This window comes from Hippopotamus amphibius, chromosome X, assembly GCF_030028045.1.
Source record: "Hippopotamus amphibius kiboko isolate mHipAmp2 chromosome X, mHipAmp2.hap2, whole genome shotgun sequence".
Taxonomy (NCBI): Eukaryota; Metazoa; Chordata; class Mammalia; order Artiodactyla; family Hippopotamidae; genus Hippopotamus; species Hippopotamus amphibius.
Genome location: NC_080203.1, coordinates 45452660 through 45477588, shown reverse-complemented (window position 1 = coordinate 45477588; position 24929 = coordinate 45452660). Strand labels below are relative to the sequence as shown.

The window sequence follows — 24929 nt, the reverse complement described above, 5'->3', positions numbered from 1 at the left end:
CTACCTGGTTATGATTAAAGGAGAAGAAATATAAAATATATTTGCTTAAAGTAGCTCTATACATACAACTTCTCTCTAGGTCACCTGTGCCATCTATGCTCTGTGCCAGTCTAACTCAGCACTTCAGGGATGAGCCAATTGATGTGGCCAACTTCCAGATCTCCTGACACAAGAGGTGGGATTTCATCCCCTCTGTCATCTTCCTCACCCAGAGGGGTCGATGAGTACGAGTACCCATGGGGCCACAATAGCAGGGAGTGTGATTGACCATTTCTCCAGGCTGGAAGCCCATCTTCTAAAAGGCAGGCTGCTCTGTGTCCTCTAGGGAGGGTGAGGGATGGAACCTCATCTCATCCTGCCACTTATGTGGAGCAGTGACCTAGGCTCTGTCAGCCTGAGCTTGGGCATCTGTGACGTGGGACTCACGATACCTGTGTCACAGAGCTGTCCTGACGGGTGAATCAGAAAACCTGCCCAGAGTGTATGGCATGTGGTAGGACTTCAATGGCCCTTTAAGTGTTGGGGTACAGCAGTAGGAGCTGCCTGAGCCTCAGGGCTAAGGCAGGCATTGTGTAAAGTCATTTCTCATTGTTTCTCCTACAGAGATTACATACATCTAAAGGAAGGGACCAAATATCTCTGACATGGGCTGATTTGAATGGTTTGAGACAGTAGGTTCTCTTCATTCTTTGGTGTTACAGAATCCCCTAAGAGCTGCTCTACATGCTACCTGTGTGCTGATCCTAATCCTGTTCCCCACGTTGGGAGGACAGACTTACCTTTGACTCAGTTAAATCTGAGATGACATGGCTCCTGCACATTAACTTTAATACTTTCAAGGAATTGAAGATTCTTTTTTAATCCCTCTTTGTACCTCTCATCCCCATATAGTCACAGGCCTTCTGTCTCTCTTTTGCCCTTTGTCCCCCACCTTTCAAAATCAAAGTTCCAGAAAGCATTTTCTGCATTCCCTTTTAACATTCTTCATTTCCCACCAACTCCTTATCTCACTGCACTGTAGCTTCTGTCCCCATAATTGCAATGAATGTGCTCTCACCAAGGTCACAAGCCTCCTTTTCATCACTAGGTTCACATATTTTGTATAAATATGTTAATATACTGAGTGTTAGTTTTAATAACCATGTAAAATACGCATCTTTGTGCACATTGCTCCTATCACTTAGTATCAAATCTTTGACAGTTTCCCAGGCTCTGGAGCATGAGGTGCTGGGTACGGACCCAAGATGTCCTGCTCGCTAACTGTGCAGTCCTGGGTCAAGTCCTTATTCTCTCTGTTCAGCAGTTTTTCATCTATAAAATGAGGATTAGCAACAGAATCTACCTCATAGTGGTGCTGGGAACACTGATAAACTCATACATAAAAAGCACTTGGCACATAATACATTTTAGCCAATGTTTTCTTTTGTTTTCCCTATCTTTATTGATATTACTATCCTAGCACTTGTGAAAAAGTAGGATTTAGATTGATGTTTATTCACAATCAGTGACGTTTGAGGGATGTTTTTACTGAGTGTATTAGTTTCCTAAGGTTGCTATAAAAAAAAAACAAACATGAAATTCATGGCTTAAAACAACAGAATCTTTTTTCTCTCTCACTTCTGGAGATCAAGGTCCAAAAGTAGGGTGTTGGCAGGGCCATACTAGAGCAGCAAACTCCAGTCTCTGCCTCCATCTTTGCATGGCCTTCTTCCTTGTGTGTGTGAAATCCCCCTCTCCTTTCTCTTATAAGGACACCAGTCATTGGGTTTAGGGCCTACTCTAAATTCAGTATGAATTCACCTTAAGATTACTTACATGTGCTCAGACCATACTTCTAAATAAGGTCACATTCACAGGTATGGATTAAGGCTTGGACATATCTTGGGGGATATAATTCAACCCACTACAGTGATATAAGCAGGTTAAAAAACTAAAATAAGATGTTACTTTTTGTACAGAAGCATAAGAATGCATCTATACATGCATAAATACACAAATTCCCATATAAGAAAACTTTGGGAAAATATAACCCAGATGAAAAGATTAGCAGGGATTATCTTTGAGTGCTAGGTTTAGGGTATTGTTATGTTATTTCCTTTTCTATGTTTTGTATTTTTACCTATAACAAACACTTATTACTCTTGTAAATACACAAAATAATAAAATCACTAAGGGGACTTTCCTCGTGGTGCAGTGGTTAAGAATCCACCTGCCAATGCAGGGGACGTGGGTTCAATCCCTGGGCCAGGAAGATCCCACATGCTGTGGACCAACTAAGCCTGTGTACCACAACTACTGAGCCTGTGCTCTAGAGCCCGGGAGCCACAACTACTGAAGTCCATGCACCTACAGCCCATGCTCTGCAACAAAGAGTAGCCCCTGCTCATTGCAACTAGAGAAAGCCCACGCGCAGCAACGAAGATCCAACGCAGCCATAAATAAATAATTTAAATAAATAAATAAAATAAAATGACTAACATAAGCAATCTCTGCTCCACCTGTAGGAGAGCCATAAAGTTAGAGGAGGAACATCCCTAAGGCACAGGAAGGGAGAATAAGAATTTGGGGAGCTTATTCCACAGTATAACAGGACATAATTCCAAACCATATTGCTTACTATCAATACTTTAAATCCCCTGTTATTAAACTGGGAGAAAAATGTTGTACCTCAATTTGATTTGTTTTGTTGTGTCCTAATGAACAAGTGAGGCTGAGGGTCTTATCTGATGAGAAGTGCTAGTTAGTGTACACAGTATAGACGTGGGGCTCAGCAGCCACCCAGAATCTGTTCATATTTTAGCCTTGTGACTGGCTAGCCCTGCCTTCACTGTGCCCCAGTTTCCTGATGGTTAAAAGTCAGGCAACAGTAGCTCCTCCTCCTAGGCTGTGGTGAGGATAAAATGAGTAAGTATAGGGTTAACACCTACATCAGTGTTGGGCAGTGAAGAAGTCAGGAACAAATATTAACGATTCTTACTATTACCATACCTAAATGGATCATTAGAAATTATAGGATCATTTTTATTATCATGAGAGCTTATTTTGACTGGCTTAACTTGACTTTCAAAATATGGCATTCCTCATAAAAATGTAGCTTACAAACTGTAAGTAGGATTTCACATCATTGCTATTCTTAAAAATGCATAATTATACTTGCATAGTACAATTACTGAGAAAAGATATGTAGTCAAATGTGGACAGTTCTTATCCATGGGAAATAGACTTTTAATGATTTTTTTCCTTTCATGCATTATCTATCCATTTTTATCTACAACAAAAGTGTCTTGGTTTTGGAAGTACAAAATATAAGAATAAATATCTCTAGCCCTTCCCACAGGAAAGTGGGTTGGTGTCAAAATGCAGAATCCCTAAGCCACAGGAATTAAGTAATGGGTGGTCTCAGAACTAATTCATGAATCTACCACATGACACTCCTAGTTGGGCAGCATCAAGAAAATTAGAAACGCCGGCAAGCATGTCTCTCAAATAAACCTTATGTTCGGCCATCAGAGGACACCTCTACTTCCCAGGATTTTAGTGAAGGTCATGAGATGAAAGTAGTTTCACAACATGCATAGTAACTGTGATGATTCTAATGCATAGTAACTGTGATGATTATCTTTTAATTTTTATAATTATTATCTTCACATTTCTGTTAAATAAATATGGTCTGTATATGCAAAAATGCCTACTGAAGCATAGTTTCCACCTAACATCACCCAACATGGGCTGACATAGTTCAACAAACGTCTCTTTCTTCTTCCTAAGTATATTGGCTAGGAGTGTGGGCTATGGAGACAGACCAGGTCCAAACCATTGTTCTACCACCTATAAATGGTATGAATTTGAACACTTTTACTTCGCCTCATAATCACTCAATTGCCTCATCTGCAAAACAGCAATTATACAGCCCTGACCATAGAAGAAAGAAGCTCAAAGCAAAAATATTGCCTTGTGTTTTGGTTTTCACAAGGATAAATGGTTAGGAATCACAATTTTTAAAATTCTACTGCAGAGACACTGGGATAGCTGACTCTCTCTGAACCCTGGGAGAATGAAATAACCTCTCTGTGCCTCAGTGTCCTCTTCTATAAGATGAGGAAAACAACTGTTCTTACCTTACGGGTTGTTGTCTTGAGAATTAACTGAGTTAATAATGCAAACACTTAGAATGGTGTGAGGCACACAATATCAGCTCAATAAATGCTAGAATTTTCATAAGTACATATAAGTTTTGATATTTCATGTGTCTTTAATAAAGCTTGTCCTTTGGGACTCAGCTCAAATGTCACTTACTGAGAAAGAGCTTCACTGACAACCCTGTCTACAATAATCCCTGTCCTCATTTTCTAGTCAATGGATTTTATTTTATTGCAAGCATTTATTCCCATATAAAATGGTCCTCTTATTGATTTCTTTCCCTGCTTATTGCCAAACTAGAATAAAAGCTCCAGGTATACTGCCCTGTCTCGTTCACTGTGTTGCATCAACAGGGACTAGTTCAGTGAGTGTTATGGATTGAAATATGTCACCCAAAAAAAGATATGTTGAAGCCTTAACCCCCAGTACCTCAGAACATAACCTTACTTGGAGCTATGGTTGTGGCAGATGTAGTTAGTTAAGATGAGGTCATACTGGAGTAGGGTGGTCCCTAAACCAATGTGACTGGTGTCCTGATAAGAAGACAGCCACGTGAAGACAGAAGAACAGGGATAACACCATGTGATGATGTAGGCAGAGGTTGGAATTATGCAGGGCCAAGCCAAGAAATGCAAAGATTGCCAGCGAACCACCAAAAGCTAGGAAGAAGCACAGAAAAATTCCCCAACTGGTTTCAAAGAGAGCATGGCTCTGGTTATACCTTGATTTCAGGCTTCTTGCCTCCAGAACTGTGAGACAATAAATTTCTATTGTTTAAGCCACTGAGCTTGTAGTACTTTGTCATGGCAGCCTTAGGAAACTATTGCAGCCCCTCCCACATAAAACACTGAGGAATATTACTGAAAAGAAAGAATTGTTCCCTTTTTTACCTACTAGGATCAAAGGCAGATACTTAAAGCTGAGTTGCAGAAGTTGACACCAAAATTACACATTAAAGGATTCAAAATTTTAACACCACCTTCTTGCAAATCCACAGCAGTGCTTTTCAAACTGGGATGATACCATAACCAACAGGAGAAATTATTTAACACATATACACCTCCCAATCCACCTCCCTATTTTAGGTACAGCAGACCTAGGGTGAGCCCAAGAATCTGCTGTTTCAACAAGCACCCCAGGACAATTTTGATGAAGTTGTCCATGGACCACACTTGGAAAAATCCTGACCTACACATTTGACATTGGTGTACTATTAATTTAATGTCTACCATACAGAGGTCTCTGATAGCTGGTGTGTCTCTGTTAATGTAATTACTCAAAAGTGCACTGATCCTCCCCTCCCACCTTCAACCACAGATTGCTTTCCCACATGGGATCACAATTAAGCTCCTTTGGATTTTTTTTTTTTTGGCCATGCCACACAGCTTGTGTGATCTTAGTTCCCCTGACCAGGGACTGAACCCAGGCCCTCGGCAGTGAAAGTGTGGAGTCCTTACCACTGTACCACCAGGGAATTCCCTCCTTTGGACTTAATCTACAACATCAGCTCCTCATGACTCACCAGCAGACTACTTTCAGATTCCAACTAAAACCCTTTCCTGAGTCTCCAGCCTGCAGGCTTCCCCTATCAGACTCCATAAAGCTTCTACAAACTAATGAGTCAATTCCTTAAAATAAATCTCTATCTATATATAAACATTTTATTGGTTCTCTTTGAGAACCCTGACTAATACAGGTATTAAGAATCAAGTATCTTTTCCATCCTAGAGTAACCTGTGCTTTCAACCAAAAAGATTCCCCAGCAACATTTGGCTACTGACAGTACAGTGAAAATATAATACCTAGAAACTGTAATAAAAAATATTCCCATGACAATAGCATCAAAAAGTATGAACTACATAGAGATAACCTATGTTACACATCTATGTCCACAAATGTGCAAGGCCTAAACACTGAATGCTGCAAAACATTGCTAAGAAAAATTAAAGCAGGCCTAAATAAATGAAGGGCTATATCATCCTCCTGGGTCAGAAGACTCAGTATTGTTAAGATGTCTATTCTCTCCAAACTGATCTATACATTCCTTGCAACCCCAATAAAAATCCTAGTGTGCATTTAAAAAAAATGACAGGATTATTCTAAAAAGTCAGTGAAAATACAAAGGGCCTAGTCTACAAAAAAACAACTTTGAAAAGAAGAAAAAAGTTGGAGGATAAGCACTGCCTTATTTCAAAACTCATAAGTCTACAGTAATCAAGGCAGTGTCGTATTGGGATGAAGATAGAAATGTATATCAAAATTAAAAAGTCAAGACATACATGGACAACTGATTTTCAACAAAGCTACAAAAGCAATTCAGTGGTAAAAGGAGTCTTTTCAACAAATGGTACTGGAACAAGTGGATAGCCATATGCACAAACATAATCTGTGACCCATATAATACACCACATACAAAAGTTAACACAGAAAGAATCACTGACGTAAACATAAAAGCTAAAACTATTTAAAAATTCTAGAAAAATTACAGTAGAAAATTCTTGTGACCTTCAGATTGGTGAAGATTTCTTAGATATGAAATCAAAAGCAAAATCTAAACCATAAATGAACAAATTGATGCACTAAATTTCCACAAAATTAAAACTTCTGTTCTTCCAAAAACACTGTTGAGAGAATAAAAAGACAAGCCACTGAATGAATGAGAAAAAATATTTGCAATTCATAGATCTGCTCTCCAGAATTAAAAATCTCACAAAGGTCAATAAGAGAAAAACAGACACTCCAATAAATAAGTGGACAAAATATTTGAACATACTTCACCTAAGATATGCAAATGTCAAATAAGCACATGAAAAGCTACTGATCATCATTAGTCATTAGGGAAATGCAAATGAAAATTATGAGAAAACACTACACCCCTCTGAGAAAGCCCAAAATTAAAAAGACTTTGAGTACATGAAGTGCTTTTAGGACACAGTTTCTCAAACCATGGGTAGCAGTTTATTATCAGGACAAAATATCTATTTAGTAGATCAAGACCAATTTCTTTTCCTAAAATAAAAATTGATGAGAAAGAACAGACTTCTTCCTGTGGTACTAAGGATAAGTTTTTTATCATGAAACTTTCTTTCCCTATAAATAAATATATATATGTGTGTTAAACATAAAAAAAAAGACTGACCATACCAATTATTGGCAAGGTTGTGAAGGATGGAACTCTCATATCGCATACACTGCTGGTGGCAATGAAAAATGGTTTGACTACTTAGGAAAAAAGTTTGGTAGTTTCTAACAAAGTTAATTTTACAACTACCATATGACCCAGCTATTGCTCTTCTACGTATTTACTCAGAAAGAGTAAACATATGTCCCAGCAAAGAATTATATACAAGTGTTCATAAAAAGTTTATTCACAAAAGCCCCAAGTTGGAAACAATCCAAATATCCATTAACAGGTGAATGGATAGAACAAATTGTGCTATATCCATATAATAGAATATTTCCACATTACAGGAAAGGAAAACTAATCTATAGTGACAAAAGTCAGTGGTTGTCTGTGAATGATGTAGGTTGAAATAGAGAGAGAGGCAGGAGAGAGCTAGGTGGGCAGATTACCAAGAAGCATGAGGAAGCTTTTGGAGGTGATGGATATGTTCATTATCTTGACTGTAGTATTAGATTCACAGGTGCATATATATATACATATATATATCTCAAAACTTAGAGCATATACTTTTTAAAAAATTTATTTTATATATTTGGCTGCGCCAGGTAGTAGTTGTGGCATGTGGCATCTTCATTGTCGTGTGTGGAATCTTTGCTGCATTGTGTGGGATCTTTAGTTGCAGCACGCAAACTCTTAGTTGCGGCATGTGGGATCAAGTTTCCCAACCAGGGATTGAACCCGGGCCCCCTGCATTGGGAGCTCAGAGTTTTAGCCACTGGACCACCAGGGAAGTCCCTAGAGCATATACTTTAATATGCACAGTATATTGTATGTCAAGCATACCTCAATAAAGTATTTGAAATATATTTATATATTCATAATTCTCTAATGCAATTAAATTAATCAGGTGAAAAATTCTTACAATTATGCGCTTGTAGTATTAACAAATCCACACTATGTCTTAACAAATTGGTCATGCTACATATAACCAAAATAATCATATGCAATAAAATATACCCAAATACTTAGGGAAAGTTGATGTTCATTTCCTTCTGCAATACACAAATAAAAATATTATATCCCAGGAAAATCATAATGATATTTAAGGGGAACTGGTTATTTCAGGGAATGTGGCTGAGTATCATTCTGTTAGGGTAAACTCTAAAGTAACAAATGCTTTTTTTTAAAATAATAAATTCTATCACTGATATTTTAAAACTAACACTTGGAAATTGTCTGATTCTTTTAAAAATGTCATTATAAAAGGAAAAAACCCATAGTCACCAGGGAAGAATCTACATTACGATGTCAAACTGTTAGGAAGATCTAACTACTGCATATTTCTATACTCATCTGAGAGTTACAAGGGAATCACTGATTATTATGTATAAGGTGAGAACAATTTAGGTATATTTATTACAAATGAATGTTAAAAAACCAATTTCCTTCCCAATTGGACAATCCATTGCTTTTCAGCACCAAAAGGAAAAAAGAAAGAAAGAAAAGGCTTCTGTCAGATGGGCCTCAAGGGCTACTACAAAGCAGGTAGCTGCTCATGCAATGAAATCCCACCTGTCAAACCTCTTTCCCATGATGAGATCAAAGTAGCTTCTCTACTTTTAGGCTAGTTTGTGAACCTTACAGGAGCTATTCCACAACACACTTTTATCAGATCTATGAACTCACTTGAGTCAGGAGGCATATCCAACTAAAGACGTGAAGTGTTGGGTTCTCCTGAAGACTGCTGCCCTTGAACCTGGAGTAGAAGTTCAGTAGCCATCAGGACACAGATCCTCAGAACCTGCCTCCTTCAGACACCTGATATGAGCAAAGTCACCGGCATGAGGAGCTGCACAGGGAGAGATCCAGCCGTCACCGTGCTTTACTGGTGTAACTGAGTGACCCACACAGTGCTAGGTACTGGGATAGTGACAATGAGACTGAAACAACTAGGTAGTGATCCTAACAACCAGCTGTTACAAGGGGTTTCTCACCAGGGCCATTTTCTTTTCCTTTCCTCGGCTGTCCCCCAACAACGAAGATGATAATAAATAGCCAAACATTCATGATCCTGCAATAACCACAGGACCATCGGCTTACTCATATGTGTAATCACTGAATGTTCACAGCGATCCTGTGGGGAAAGCATTCTTATCCCCATTTTACAGAGGGGAAAGCTGAGGCTCAGAAAGAGCCGTTACCTGTCTCACCTCCCGCGTCCCTGCCTTTAGAAGGAAAGCGGCTCCAGGACACCCCTGGAGCAGGACACCGCACTCACTGGGGTGGGGGGGACCCCAACGCTTTACCTACGAGACAGCGGAGACACTGAGCCCCAAAGCAGGAAAGAGGTGACCTGGATATGGATCCCTTTGTCTCCTCACACCCCGCGCAGTCCAGTCGCCACCTCACGGATCCATTCTCCCAACTCAGTTTCAAACAGCTGAAGGCGAAATCTGCTCTGTTTGCCAGGCCGCTTCTGCCTCCATTAAAAAGCCATCAAGGTCGCCCTATTGACGTCACGTTTCTATAGTAACTGCCTGGTGCAGGCAGGTCCTCCACCACCTTAAATACCTCCTCACACTCCTCCACCCCCTTGTCTTTAGCTTGACGCAAAACACCTTAGCTCTTCAGGCTGCCACTTGAGAAAACATACTAAGTAGAGGCACCAGACTGAGACCCTGGCAACTGGCAAAAATCTACCCAGTTTGGTGGGAAAAAATATGTGCTTGTTTGTCGGAATTGTGTTTGCTTTAAAGAGACAGTAGGGAGTCAGCTTTCATGGTGGCGCAGTGGTTAAAAATCCGCCTGCCAATGGAGGGCACACGGGTTCAAGCCCTGGTCCAGGAAGATCCCACATACCCCAGAGCAACTAAGCCAGTGAGCCACAACTACTGAGCTCATGTGCCACAATTACTGAAGGCCACGAGCCTAGAGCCTGAGCTCCACAACAAGTGAAGCCACCACAACGAGAAGCCTGCACACAGCAACTAGAGAAAGCTCGTATGCAGCAATGAAAACCAAACACAGCCAATTAATTTTTAAAAAATGACATGTACCTTAAAAAAAAGAGAGAGAGACAGTAGGGGCATATTATCAGAACACAGAAGACCCAAGGACGTATGATAGAGTTCTTGGAGATGTTAGCCCTCCGAGGGTGAACGTGTGTTATCACAGGCCATGCTAAGCAGTTACCCATCTCCAGAGAAATAAAAGACTGTCTATAGTCATGTGACTGAATGATATAGATACATGTACAAAATCATCATTGAAGAAATATCAGAGTGATTTCAGAGAGGCAAACCTAAAACATCAGTCATTTAGAAGGCAGAAACCTAAGTCATTTGAATGATACATTGGTTTTATCCTGGGGAATTCTTTTCCTCCATTCTTGGTATTTTCTACTATGTGGAGGAACAGCCACGACCAAACCCATGTAACCTCTCTATAAACTCACTCCTCTATCTAGAGAATCACTTACCTGATTAGTGAGGTTGGAGGAACAAACAGGTTCCACAGCCCAGCCCCTCTCCCATCAAAGCTCTTGAAGTAAGCTGCCTTTGTGAAACACATGTTTGCTCTGCCCTCCGGCGTGGTTGGTCTACAAGTATATCCACAGCTTTTCTCCTGTTTTCTGAGTCTTGCTGGTTCCCAATTATTCCTATGATCTTGCTCTAAAATGCTCGAGCCTTTTTCTTTTTCCAAAGTGAATCAGGTGTATTTATAAATATATCCCCTTATCCCCTCCCTACTGCAACTCCCTCCCACCCTCCCTATCCCAGCCCTCTAAGTCATCACCCATCATCGAGTTGATCTCCCTGTGTTATGCAGCAGCTTCCCACTAGCTATCTATTTTACATTTGGTAGTGTATATATGTCAATGCTACTCTCTCACTTTGCCCCAGCTTCCCCTTCGCCCTCCACCCTGTGTCCTCAAGTCCATTCTCTACATCTGCATCTTTATTCTTGCCCTGTCACTGGGTTCATCAGTACCATTTTTTTAGATTCCATATATATGAGTTAGCATATGGTATTTGTTTTTCTCTTTCTGGCTTACTTCGCTCTGTATGACAGACTCTAGGGGGATGCAGGAATATTGATCAGAAAAAAGACTTTCACTTTGTCTGGCTGTAAGGCATTTTAAACCACACATAAATTATTTATATTTATAATCCATTATGAAACAGTATATATCAGAGATATTCTCATAAACAGTGAGGGTACTGAGGAGAATAAAAGTAATATTCATTATACACCTAAAACAAATTTGTCTAACTCTTTCTTCCACTAAAATTAATGTAGGAATGATAATTAGCTCCACATGGTTTATGACCTAAAAATGCAAAAAATAAAATCAAGTTCAGTGGATCCAGATAAAAATTTAAATAAATGTGATCTATGTTCCTTCAGAATTATACTTCATTAGGGAAGACGTTATGCCCTTGGTGAATAATAATAGTATCTTTTAAAAACATCAAATGGTCAGGAACTGTGACAGGTATGATCATAATAGGGAAAATGTTATGGAGGAATATGGGCCCCTAGTCATGAAAAATTTCTGGGTAGCTTCTAACCGGTTATTGAGGTATCCTATTCTTCAAAATGGCTGTGTCATTCCCTTAATGGTTGTCCCCCCACTTCCTTCCTGTCTCAGTTAGAACCTACTAGGCTAGGCTCAAGATGGTGGAAGGTTTGACTTCTACTAGACCTTGGGCCTCATTATATGCTCATTGTAATATATTAGCATATGCTAAATGATACAGCCATCCACACTATGACAGTTTCCAGGCCATAAAAGGCCAAAAAGTAGGCAGTGGACAAATTCCTGGAAATTCCTGCTCTTTCTCCAAAATAGTTGGAATAATTCTCCCACTTATTAGCCTATGAAATTACCCAGCCCATAAAAACTAACCACCCTATATCTGGGGCCTGCTCTCACCTTCTGAGATAGCCCAAACTCTGTCTATAGAGTGTCTGTCTCTCTCAATAAATCTACTTCTTACCTATCACTGTGCCTCTCACTGAATTCCTTCTGCAGTGATACATAAGAACCTGAACTTCACGAAGTCCTAAGACTAGGTGTGCAGTTTCAGCTGTGAGATTGTGAATTCGAGTCCCTTCCTAAGCCAGAGATTCTGGTTTCAAGTCCCATCTGAGGTGCACAGTTTCAAAAACTACAATGAGGTATCACCTCACACTAGTGAGAATGGCTATTATCAAAAAGTCTACAAAAAATAAATGCTGAAAAGGGTGTGGAAAAAAGGGAACCCTCCTACAATGCTGGTGGGAATGTAAATTGGTGCAGCCATGGTGGAAAACAGTATGAAGTTTCCTCAAAAAACTAAAAATGGAGATATCATATGATCCAGCAATCAGACACACAGGCATATATTTAAAAAACACAAAAATTTTAATTTGAAAAGATACACGCAGGCCAATGTTCAGAGCAGCACTACTGATGATTACCAAGACATGGAAACAAACCCAGTGCCCATCAACTGACGACGGGCTTAGGAAGATGTGGTACATATTTACAATGGACTGTTACTCAGCCATGAAAAAGAATGAAATATTGCAATTGCCAGCAATATAAATGGACTTAGAGAAAGTCATACTAAGTGAAGATAGACAAAGAGAGACAAATATTACATATCCTTTATGTGTGGAATTTAAAAAATAATGAACACGAATTTACTGACAAAACAGAAAAAGACTCAAAAACATAGAAAACACACTTATGGTTACCAAAGAGGAAAGGGAGAGAGGGAAAATTTAGGGGTATGAGATTGCCATATATATAAAATAGAAAACTAGCAAGGATTTACTGTATAGCACAGGGAACTGTATTCAGTACCTTGTAATAACCTAAAATGGAAAAGCATATGAAAAAGAATATATATGTAGAACTGAATTTCTTTGCTGCATACCCGAAACTAACACAACAGTGTACATCAACCATACTTCAATTTAAAGAAAGAAGAAAATCTCATTAATATCTGTCTTACTATGTCTGTTGAATTCTTACACGTGTTCCTGCACATCATTCATTATCATTCTGCTCCATAATGTATCTCTGGGGAATTCTGCATCACATTTGTGAGAAAATGAGAGTGGAAAAGGAAAAGAACTTTGTCTTACAGACTCTGTGAATGGCTGACCGGGAAACATGAAAGAACTGACTCCTTTTTAGAACATATTTATTTATTTACTTACTTATTTGCTGCGCTGGGTCTTCGTTGCTGCACGTGGGCTTTCTCTAGTTGCCGAGGCGGCGAGCGGGGGCTACCCTTGGTGGCGCCGGACGGGCTTCTCGTTGTGGCGGCTTCTCTTGTGGTGGAGCATGGGCTCTTGGTGCGTGGGCATCAGTAGTTGTGGCCCGTGGGCTCAACAGTTGTGGCCCGTGGGCTCTAGAGCACAGGCTCACAGGCGTTGTTGCTCCACAGCATGTGGGCTCTTCCTGGACCAGGGATCCAACCCACGTTCCCTGCATTGGCAGGTGGATTCTTAAGCACTCTGCTGCCAGGGAAGTCCCAGAGTGCTGACTCCTCAGCAAAGCGGTATCATGCAACATTACTGAACAGAATTCACTATTTCATTTTCAGCACATTAGACCAGGGATATAGGAAAATAAGATCAATAATATTCAGTTATTTGTAAAAAGGAGGTTTAAAACGTAGCAGGATGCCACGCTTTAAAAAACCAATAGGTCAAACTTCACCAGAATACAGTTCTTATTAAGAAAACTGAGGTGGCTCCGAAAAGAGCCCTTGGTTTGCCGTGCCCAGGTGGCCCCGAGGCAGCTCATTTGCCAGTGGTGTATCTGATGGCGGCCTTGGTGGCATCGGACTCGGTGGGCCTTCCAATCTTCCCAGGCAGCAGCAGGCACAGGGAGGTGATGATGGAGGGCCTGGTGGGGCTGGCCAGGAGGGAAGCATGGTCTGAAACACCCCTAGAGACACTGTAAAGGAAATAATTCACGATGCACCTGACATGTAATGAAATACTGATATGAGAGAGGACCTGCTTCAGAGCCTTGGAGACATGGGGGGAGTAATAGTTACTAGGGGATCCCGATCCATGTCCACCTGTTCTGTCTTGGAAGTGGCTTTCTTCACACCCTTCTTGGCAAAGATAGAAGAATGCTCAGCCATGATGGACGTGGTTTTCCAGTCTCTGGGAAGGAGAGAGAAAGGTGGTGGTGACTGGCTGCTGTCTATTACTCTGCGCTGTATGCAAATGAGGTATCGAGGGCAGGCAAGCGCTGATTGGATGAAATGTACTGCGGGATAAGGCAACCAATAAGCCCCCTGTGGTTAAATGTGACTGCTTGGTTCTACCCGGCAAGGGCCGATTAGAAGGCATGGCATCAGCCGACTGTGGAAAAGCTTCCCGTGGCCTCCAGCGAGAGAGCACTTTGCAGGCGCCATCTACAGCGCGTAAAGGGTACAACGTTCCGCTTCAGGTCTTTGAGGCTCTGACTGCTGTCACCCAGGTCCGTCATGCCAGAGGAGTGACGCCGGCCCCCTTTGGGCCGTTTGTCCACCAAGCCAGACTCTTATATTCTGGGCTAAGCCACCCTGGCTTGGACACGAACTCTCCGATTTAGCGGAGGAGCTCCTGGAAAGCAAGGGACCTGGCAGGAAAGCCACTGCCTCCAATTCTGAACCAAAGCCTCAGGGAGCTGGAAACCAGGGGAAAATGGCAAAACCAGTCTCTAAATACAGAACACAAACACAAAACTGTATGTCTATAAGAAATGTAAAATGTCCTTAAAAGGTAACCAAGACGAAAATTGTTCTCCTGACGATGCTTAAATCCTAGCAGAGCACCCTTACCCATAGAGTTGGTGAATAAATACGAGCGCTGTTGCCTGGGGAAAACAATCATAGATTACACATCTAAGCAACCTCGCTAGGGAGAAAAAAGGAATATTATAAAACATAATATCGTATGTAAAGAATAGCTCTTTTAAATATCTGTGATGAAACTACTGACAAAACGTGTGGATTTGTGGAAAGTATAAATGACAGACACGAAACCCGCTATGCTCCCCTCCCGTGGAAAAGACTGCAGGATTAAGGAAATGGAATACATTGAGGTCAGCAGTGAGCTACCATCCCAAATGGCCCGGCTTCCAAAAGTACTTGATGTCAGGCCATTAACAACAGGTATTTTTTCGCTGTTGTGCATGGACTGGTGTCAGAGGATGCAGAAAACTGCCTTTGTATTTAAAGGAAATATATGAAAGGAGTGTGCTAAAAAGAGTTTCTGGGTGGTCATCTTTATAAACAAGGATATAAAAATTCTACATAAATGATTAGCAGCTATAGCTGCTGTGGTAAAAGAGAAACAAAAACAGACACAGCAGACAGAATGTTTCAGGCTGAGTAAAGTACAAATAGGATTCACTTCATGATGTTAAAGGAAAGCAAGCCCCTTCAACTAATCTCCATATATGCGTTAAATCCCTTTGCTAAGATGATACTTGTTTCATGGGGAAATGCTACAATTACCACCATTAGAGACAGGGTTCACAAAACTTGAGGCTTCTCATCAGGACTATTATTTATCCTTCTCTGGTATACTAGAAAATGCTTATAAAGGGACTTGAGGAAGGATTTTCCTGCAAAGACCTAGACAAACTATCACCAACTCATCTCCAAGTAAATCCCCTGAGGGGGAGGGGAACGCCACGTGATTGACTTACACATCGAAATAAAATTGGGGGAAAGCGTAGGTTCTTTTCAGAGCTGTGTGGTCAGGGAAGGTCTAAAAGGCTCTGGACACGTGCAGAAAGAAAAGTTCGCCGAGTCAATTTATTTCATGCTAACTGTTGATGCTTCCAAACGCCAGTGTTTGTTATCATGCCATTCAAATGTTTTTACCACCGTTATTGTAGCACATCGGTCTCACACATATCATGTGAGAAGGCGTTTTGCTCTATTGAACCCATCGGGACACTTGCGTTTTGGCTGTTTTGCACTTGTAAATTCACGACTATACAGAAGCATTCAGAAAAGAACATTTAAAATGCACGATAGTTTGTCTGAGAGTGCAGGGGTGATTGAGACAGATGGATCTGGTAAGTAGAGAGAAAAACCTGGCTCGATGGTAAAGGCTAGAAGGGACAAAGAGTACATCTGATTGTCAACCTGGTGAGCAAGTGAGGACCAATCAGGCTCTAATGCTGTGCTCTTTGAAAAAGGCTAAATAAGGGTTTGGCTTTAGACTACAGTAAAGAACATATGGTAAGCGTGAATGAGGAAGAGAGAGGGTTGACAGAGAAAACGTACCACACACTTCTTCTCAATGAATTTTAATGGATAACGGAAACAAACAAAAGGCCCAGAGATAGGTATATTAAAATTTCCAGAAAATAGTATCTTTGTCAGACGTCCAAGACTCTGAAATTACTATTCCATTCCATTCAGGCTTATTTGCTTTTATTCTTCTCTGATGTATAATCTTTCAGTGTTAAAACCGTAAACCTTAATGACCTGCAGTTATGCCTCACTCAGATGATGGGAGCGTCCAATGAGAGCAGTTCATGCCGCATTCTCCACTGGCCCAGTCAATGAAGGGGCTGCCTCTTCATCATATGAAATGCACCATGGTAATAGATGGAGGGGAACAGAACTCTGCCCCCACCATCCTTTTCCTCGAGCGATCTGAATCTTACGTTACTCTGTTTTTTTCTCCTTGCAGCATATATGCCTGACAAAATCCAGCCCACCACATTAACTGGGCAGGATGAGAACCTCACTCCAGGACAGGGGCCAGTGAAATGGGGTTGGTCCTGATTCCTCGCCCATCCTCACCCTCCTCCTCTTTGGTCATGACCTGGATAAGAAGAGAATGACACGCGTGTTGTGTAGGGGAGGAGGAAGTTTAAACAAGTGGCCCTTTATGCTTTCTCCTTCACATGAGGGACTTTAAAAGCAAACCTAGGATTCCTGGTGGGCATGAGTGGCGTGTGGGAGCTCTGTACTCCCCTCTAGCAGGTTGTCAATCCAGTCCTTGCCATGCTGCCTAGCATCCACCTGGGAGTCGTGACATGGCCAGTCCTGCCCCTCACCGCCTCTGCTGTGGCCCTAACATTCTTCTGAAATCCTGAAACCTGTCCATGAGGTCACGAAGTCCTTCGAAATGGTCCTGACACAGAGGTAAGTGTGAACAATGTCAGCTCTTGGGAGCTGAAGTTAGGTGGTGACCGTGTGACTTTGGGTGGACGTGATGTCTGACCGTACAGCACTGAGCTTTTGGTTTAAGAAAGCATAAGATTCATAGCTTTTGTTCCTGTTACAATAACTGGAGCGGCATAGTGAATTCTATCCCTTCTAGGAACACAGTGTCTTCTCCCAGAGGGGCTCTTCACAGAGAGATGAAGAGCATTACCCAAGGTCACACAGCTACGGGGTCGGACCTGACACCAGGACCCAGGTGATCTCCTGAATCTCGCTCTAGGGTCTGGCCCGTCAGACACGGTGTTAGCCTTTGAGGGTTTGAACCTATTAGAAGTGTACAGAGAGCATGCGTCTCCGCGTCAACCTCCTTGGCAGGAACCACTTCAAAATTAGAGCTGATACAGCGTCCATTGGACCCGTCTCAATCTGCATGTGGGGCATTAATTCACATTAACGTTCCTCCGCATACAATGCACACTGTTTTCCCCTTCACACCTCTAACAGCTGGGGATGTGAGACATCAGGTGGAGTTCCGGGAGCTGCTGCTGCTGTTCCCGCTCCCTAAATTCTTTCCTGTGGCCTCAAATCTGCCCCCATTTGTGACTCCACAGGGATGTGCTTTCACAGGGAGGAGAGAGATGGAGGGATTACAATGGAAGCATCAGTGTTTTGCTTGTGATATTTATCGCGTGTTGTTGTTTGTGGTTGTAGTGTGTCCATTTTCATGTCTGTATTGTAATGCTTTATAGGACGATACCACTTTTTCTACTGATGGGCATTTGCATTGCTTTCAGCGTTGAGCTTAATAATCAGTCTTGCGCGTGCCTTTTGGTGGACACAAAGACACATTTCTGTTGCAGTATACCAAGAGTGCAACGGCTGAGTCAAAGCGTACATGAATGTTTAGCCTTGGTAGATACTGACAGTTTTCCAAAGTGGCTGTATCAGTGGACACTTCCTAGAGTATATATGTGGGTTGGAGTTACTCTGTATCTTCGCCAACGCTTGAGGCTGTGAGTCTTTTGACTGTTATGCATTCTCCCATCTCACAGATGGGCAAAGCCCATAAGAGTTAAATACTCGTTTTCAAGTACCGAGCCTGAAATCTAGACTCTTCCCAGCTAGGCCATCAACTTTTACTCTACGGGTTTCCAGTACTCAAGAGTTAGTTGCTGCAAAACTACACAGAATAATTTTGGGGTCAGTTTAGATTTGTTAAATAAAGTCATCCCTCTTAAGTGAAGGAAATGCTACCTGCAGCCTGATATGCATCTGTATTAGTACGTGCTCAGTATCATACCTTAATGATGATGGTTGTGGCGGTGGTGGTGGTTTCCTTTGGTCTAAGCCATGGGCTGACAAAATTTCTCTGTAAAGGAGCAGACAGTAAATATTTTAGGCTTTGTGTACTATCTGTTATCAAATCTGGTATTATCATATCCTTTATATAGGTTGTTCTGGTTACTATTGCTGCATAACAAGTTACTCCAAAACCTAGCAGCTTAAAATAGTCGCTTATACTCAGGAACCATTCAGCTGCTAGGTTCTTTATGATGATGATGATTATGACCACTATTTTCTTCCAGTTTTGTGGAGATATAATGGACAGACAGCACTGTGTACGTTTCAGGTGTACAGCATAATGATTTGATGATTTACATACATCAGGAAATGATTCTCACCAGAAGGTTAGTGAACATGCATCATGTTATGTGGATACAAAATTAAAGAAAGAAAGAAAAAAGTTGTGTTTGATAAGAACTCAGGATTTACTCTCTATTCATACATATACATCATACAGAAGTGTTAATTATATTTATCTTGTACATCACATCCCGTCCTTCCTTATCTTCGAACTAGAAATTTTGTACCTTTTGTCTGCCTTCATCCAATTCCCCCTCCCCCTCCCCTGCTGTGGTAACCACAAATCTGATCTCTTTTCCTATGAGTGTGTTTATTTGGTTTGGTTTGGCTTGGTTTGGCTTATAAATTTATGTATTTTGCAACGTATTGGCTGCGTCGGGGCTTTGTGGCTACACACGGGCTTTCTCTAGTTGCGGCGAGTGGGGGCTACTCTTCCTTGTGGTGCACGGGTTCCTCATTGCGGTGGCGTCTCCTGTTGCAGAGCACAGTCTCCTCGTCTCTTGGGCTTCTGTAGTTGAGGCACATGGGCTCAGTAGTTGTGGCTCATGGGCTTAGTTGCTCCAAGGCATGTGGAATCTTTTGGAGCAGGGATCGAATCTTTGTCCCTTGCATTGGCAGATGGATTCTTACCCTCTGTGCTGCCTAGGAATTCCCTATTTGTTTGTTTTTGAAGTGTAATTGACCTGCAACACTAAGTTATCTCCTATTACACAATATAATGATGTGAAATTTCTATACATTTGAAAATGATCACTACAGTAAATCATCACAATATGTCACCATACCAATATATTACATAGTTACTGACTATATTATTCCACACCGTACATTTCATACCTTTGACATTTATTTTGCAACACGAAGTTTGTACCTCTCAATCTCCCTCACTTATTTCTTTCCTCCCCCCATCCCTCTCCTCTTTGGCAACAACTTGTTTGTCCTCTGTATCTGTAGCTGTTTCTGTTTTGTTATGGTTGTTCATCTGTTTTGTTTTTTAGATTCCACATTTAAGTGAAATCATACAGTATTTGTCTTTCTCTGTCTGACGTTTAGTTTAGCATAGTACCATCTAGGGTCATTTGTGTTGTCATAAATGGCAAGATTTCATTCTTTTTTATGACTGAGTAATATTCCATTATATATCACATCTTCTTTATCCATTCATCTATTGATGTGCACTTGGGTTGCTTCCATATCTTGGCTGTTGTAATTAATGCTGCAATGAACAAAAAGGTTCATATATCTTTTCCAGTTAGTGTTTTTGTTTTCTTCAGATAAATACCCAGGAGTGGAATTGCTGAATTATATGGTAGTTCTTATTTTTAATTTTTTAAGGAATCTGCATTTTGTTTTCCATTGTGGCTGTACCAACTTACATATCCACCAACTGTGCATGAGGGCTCTTTTTTCTCCACGTCCTTGGCAACACTTGTTATTTGTTGTCTTTTTAATAATAGACATTCTGACAGGTGTGAGGTAATATCTCATTGCGGTTTTGATTTGCATTTGTCTGATAATTAGTGATATTGTGCATTTTTTCATGTGCCTGTTGGCATGTATCAGCTCTTCATTCCATTTTTATTGAAAAATAGTATTCCATTATTATGCCATATTTTATTTATCCATTCATCATATTATGGACTTTAGGGATTTTTCCACTTGTTAATTATTATAAAAAATGCTGCCAAGGACATTTGCATACAAGTTTTTTGTGAACATATTTTTTCATTTCTCTTGGATCTTTACGTAGAAGTGGAAATGTCAAGTCATGTAACTTAATGTTTAACATTTTAAGAAACTGCCAGACAGCTTGTTTTCCACCCCAGCTGCATCATTTGCTGTTCCCACCATCACTGTGTGATGTTCTGATTTCTATACGTATTTGCAAACACTTTTTTTTATCTGCCTTTTTAAATTATATCCATCATAGTGGATATGAAGTGGTATCTCATTGTGGTTTTGATTTGCATTTCCCTGACAGCTAATGATGTTGAACATCATGCTTATTGGTATATTTCCTTTGGTGAAATATCTATTCAGATCCTTTGCCCATTTTTATTTTATTTTATTTTATTTTATTTTATTTTATTTTATTTTATTTTATTTTATTTTATTTTATTTTACTTTACTTATTTTTCACGCTGTGTGGCTTGCGGGATCTTAGTTCCCCGACCAGGGATGGAACCTGCACCCTCGGCAGTGAAAGCACAGAATCCTAACCACTGGACTGCTAGAGAATTCCCTGCCCATTTTTAAATTTTTTAAATTGATTTGTAAGTGCTCTTTTTATATTCTAGCTATAAGTCCCTTATCAGACATATTACTTTCAAAATTTTTCTCCCCTTCTGTGGGTTGTCTCTCCACTTTCTTAATTGTGCTGTTTAAATCAAAAAGTTTTGCATTCTGGTGAAGCCCTATTTTTCTATATTTCATCTATTGCTTGAGCTTTTAGTGTCATATCTAAGAAACCATTGCCTAACCCAAGATCATGAAGAATTATACCTTTATTTTCTTCTAAGGGTTTAATGGCTTTAGCTATTATATTTAAGACTTCATTTATTTTGAGTTAAGCTCTGGATATGGTGTGATGTGGGAGTCCAGATTCATTTTTTGCATGTGTATATCTAGTTGTCGCACCATCATTTGTTGAAAAGATTCATCTTTTACCACTAAATTTTCTTGGCACTCTGGTTGAAAATCAACTGACTGTAAATCTGAGGGTTTATTTCTGTACTCTCAATTCTATCTCATTGGTCTATATTTCTTTATGCCAGTACCATGCTGTCTTGCTTCCTGTAGCTTTATAGTAAGTTTTGAAATCTGAAAATGTGAGACCTCAAACTTTATTTTTCACTTTCAAGATTTTTTTTTCTATTCTGAGTTCCTTGCATTTCCATATGAATTTTGGGATCAACTTGTCAAAATCTGCAAAGAAACCATCTGAGATTTTGATGGAGGTTGTGTTGAGTGTGTAGATCAACTTAGGAAATAATGCCATCTTAACAATATGAAGTCTTCCAATCTATGAACATAGGATATCTTTCTGTTTATTTAGTTATTCTTTGAATTCACTCAACAATATTTTATAGTTTTCAGTATACAAGTCTTGGACTTTCAAAATAAATTTATTTCTAAGTGTTTTATTCTTTTTGATGATTGTTTTAAAAATCTAAGTGAGCTTTTTTATTTTATTTATTTATTTATTTTGCTGTGCCCAGTCTTAGCTGTGGCACATGGGATCTTTGTTGCCACATGTAGGATCTTTTAGTTGTGGCACGCTGGATCTTTAGTTGCAACATGAGGGACTTTTAGTTGTGGCATGCATATGGGATCTAGTTCCCTGACCAGGGATTGAACCCGGGCTGCCTGCATTGGGAGTGCGGAGTCAACTGCTGGACCATCATAGAAGTCCCCTCTTTTTGATGATATTTTATTTTATTTTATTTATTTTTTAAGCTCTTTATTGGATTATAATTGCTTTACACTGTTGTGCCAGTTTTTGCTGTACAATGAAGTGAATCAGCTGTATTTATACATATATCCCCATATCTGATGATATTTTAAATAGAAATATTTCCTTACTTTCCTCTTTGAATTGTTTGTTGCTAGCATATGTAAACACAATTGATTTTTGGATATTGATCATGTATTCTGCCACATTGCTGAACTCTTTCATTCTTATAGTTCTTTAGTGGATTTCTTGGGATTTTCTATATGTATGATCATTTCATTTGCAAATAGAGATAGTTTTACTTCTTTCCTTCCAATCTGGATACCTTTTGTTTCATTTTTCTAACCTACTCTGAAAAGAATTGGAGTGTATGACAGAAAATAAGGCTCTTCATTTTCCTTTAACTATCTAAGTAATTATACAAGTTTAATTTCCATAATACTCTATATCTTACTACAGATCAGAGATGCTTCCTTATCATATACTAAAACCTTTTATACTTGGGAATGTTAGTGGGCTCTCTGTTTTATTCCTGTTACTATCTTTATTCCAGTACTACAGTGAGCTAATATTGCAGCTTTATAAATCATTCTGCTTTATTGAAGTATAAGTTCTTCCATCAGGTATAAATGAAATCCACACCAGATAAGGCAGCTAGCACAGTGCCTGGCACATAGGTGGTATTCTCTAGAGGTCAAAACCACATCCTGTGGTTATCCTTTGTGTCCCACCATCCACAGTAATTTAGGGCTATGGATAGTTAATAATATTTTTACTGCATATTAAGCACCCAACATAAAAGGATTATTTTCCTAACCAAATGTCCAAGGATAACCAGGGTAAACAAATATGCTTAAGAAGATTATGGAACTAAACCTGTACTGATGGACAATTGTGATGTTCCATTTTTTTCCCCATTATAAACAAAGCCTACAGAATCACTACTGTAGCCCCAGTTCCAGCAAAGGATAAATGCATCATAAATAATTGCTATGGGAATTTAAAAACATAAAATGTTTTAAAACAAAAGATTCTATTTTAGCATCTTATTAATTATGTCTATGGGTAAATATTAGAGGTGGAATTGCTGAGCCAAAATATAAAATATTTTTATTTTCAAACAATTTACAAAGTTGCTCTTCAGAAAATTTTTACCAATACACTCAACAAGAGCAGGGAGGGGAGAGGGATGGGAGAGGGTAGGACCGGGAGTTTGGGATTAGCAGATGCAAACTGGTATATATAGAATAGATAAACAACAAAGTCGTACTGTATAGCACAGGGATCTATATTCAATATCCTGTGATAAACCATAATGGAAAAGAATATGAAAAAGAATGTATACGTATGTATAACTGAGTCACTTTGCTGTACAGCAGTAATTTTTTTAAAGCTCTTTATTGGAATATAATTGCTTTACACTCTTGTGCCAGTTTTTGAGGTACACCAAAGTGAATCAGCTGCATTTATACATATATCCCCATATCCCCTCCCTCCCACGACTGCTTCCCACACTCCCTATCCTGGCCCTCTAAGTCATTACCCATCATGGAGTTGATCTCCCTATGTTATGCAGCAACTTCCCACTGGCTGTCTATTTTACATTTGGTAGTGTACATATGTCAATGCTACTCTCTCACTTCATCCCAGCTTCCCCTTCGCCACCCCCCAACCCCTTGTCCTCAAGTGCGTTCTCTACATCTGCATCTTTATTCTTGCCCTGTCACTGGGTTCATCAGTACCATTTTTTTAGATTCCATATATATGAGTTAGCATATGGTATTTATTTTTCTCTTTCTGGCTTACTTCGCTGTACAGCAGTAATTAACACAACGTTGTAATTCAACTATATTTCAATAAAAAGTAAATTTAAAAAAAAGAGTAGGGAGAAATGCATATGTCCCCAATTCCTTAACAAATCTGTTACACATTTTGAGGCAACCAAATCCATCAACACTGTTCTTAATTGTTTAACTTTCAGTTATTATATTTTTAAAGACCTTCTACACAAAAAGCTTATGTAGAAGCAGAGGCTAGTTAGTTAGAGCTGGCTATAACAAGGGAATTAGCCTCCCTAACTTGTGTTTGGCAGAGACTTAAAGACAGGCAGGGGAATGGGAAAGCTTTAGAGTGAAAAAAGCGAAGACCAGGTTTTCTCTGATTGGAAGTTGTTGTCAGTGAAAAGCTGCAGGTCAGGTAACTAGAAGCAGCGGCATTTTATGTCATTGGTTTGGGGAGCATATTTAGATTTCTCTAGTTGGTGGCATTGCAGCAATAGGGAGGCTGGCAGTCATTGATGAAGTCCGGAAGATTGCTCTAGAGGCTGTGGTATGGCTTGTGGGGCTGCTTTCTACAGAGGTTGTGGGTCACAATTCTATTGTCATATATG

The 24929-nt window shown here is 40.0% G+C and overlaps 1 pseudogene; it reads right to left on the bottom strand.

Moving 5' to 3' along the window:
* Positions 1 to 14412, bottom strand: part of LOC130841423 (AMMECR1-like protein) — a 135026-nt pseudogene extending 120614 nt beyond the window's left edge.
* Between the last annotated feature and the right edge of the window lie 10517 nt (positions 14413 to 24929).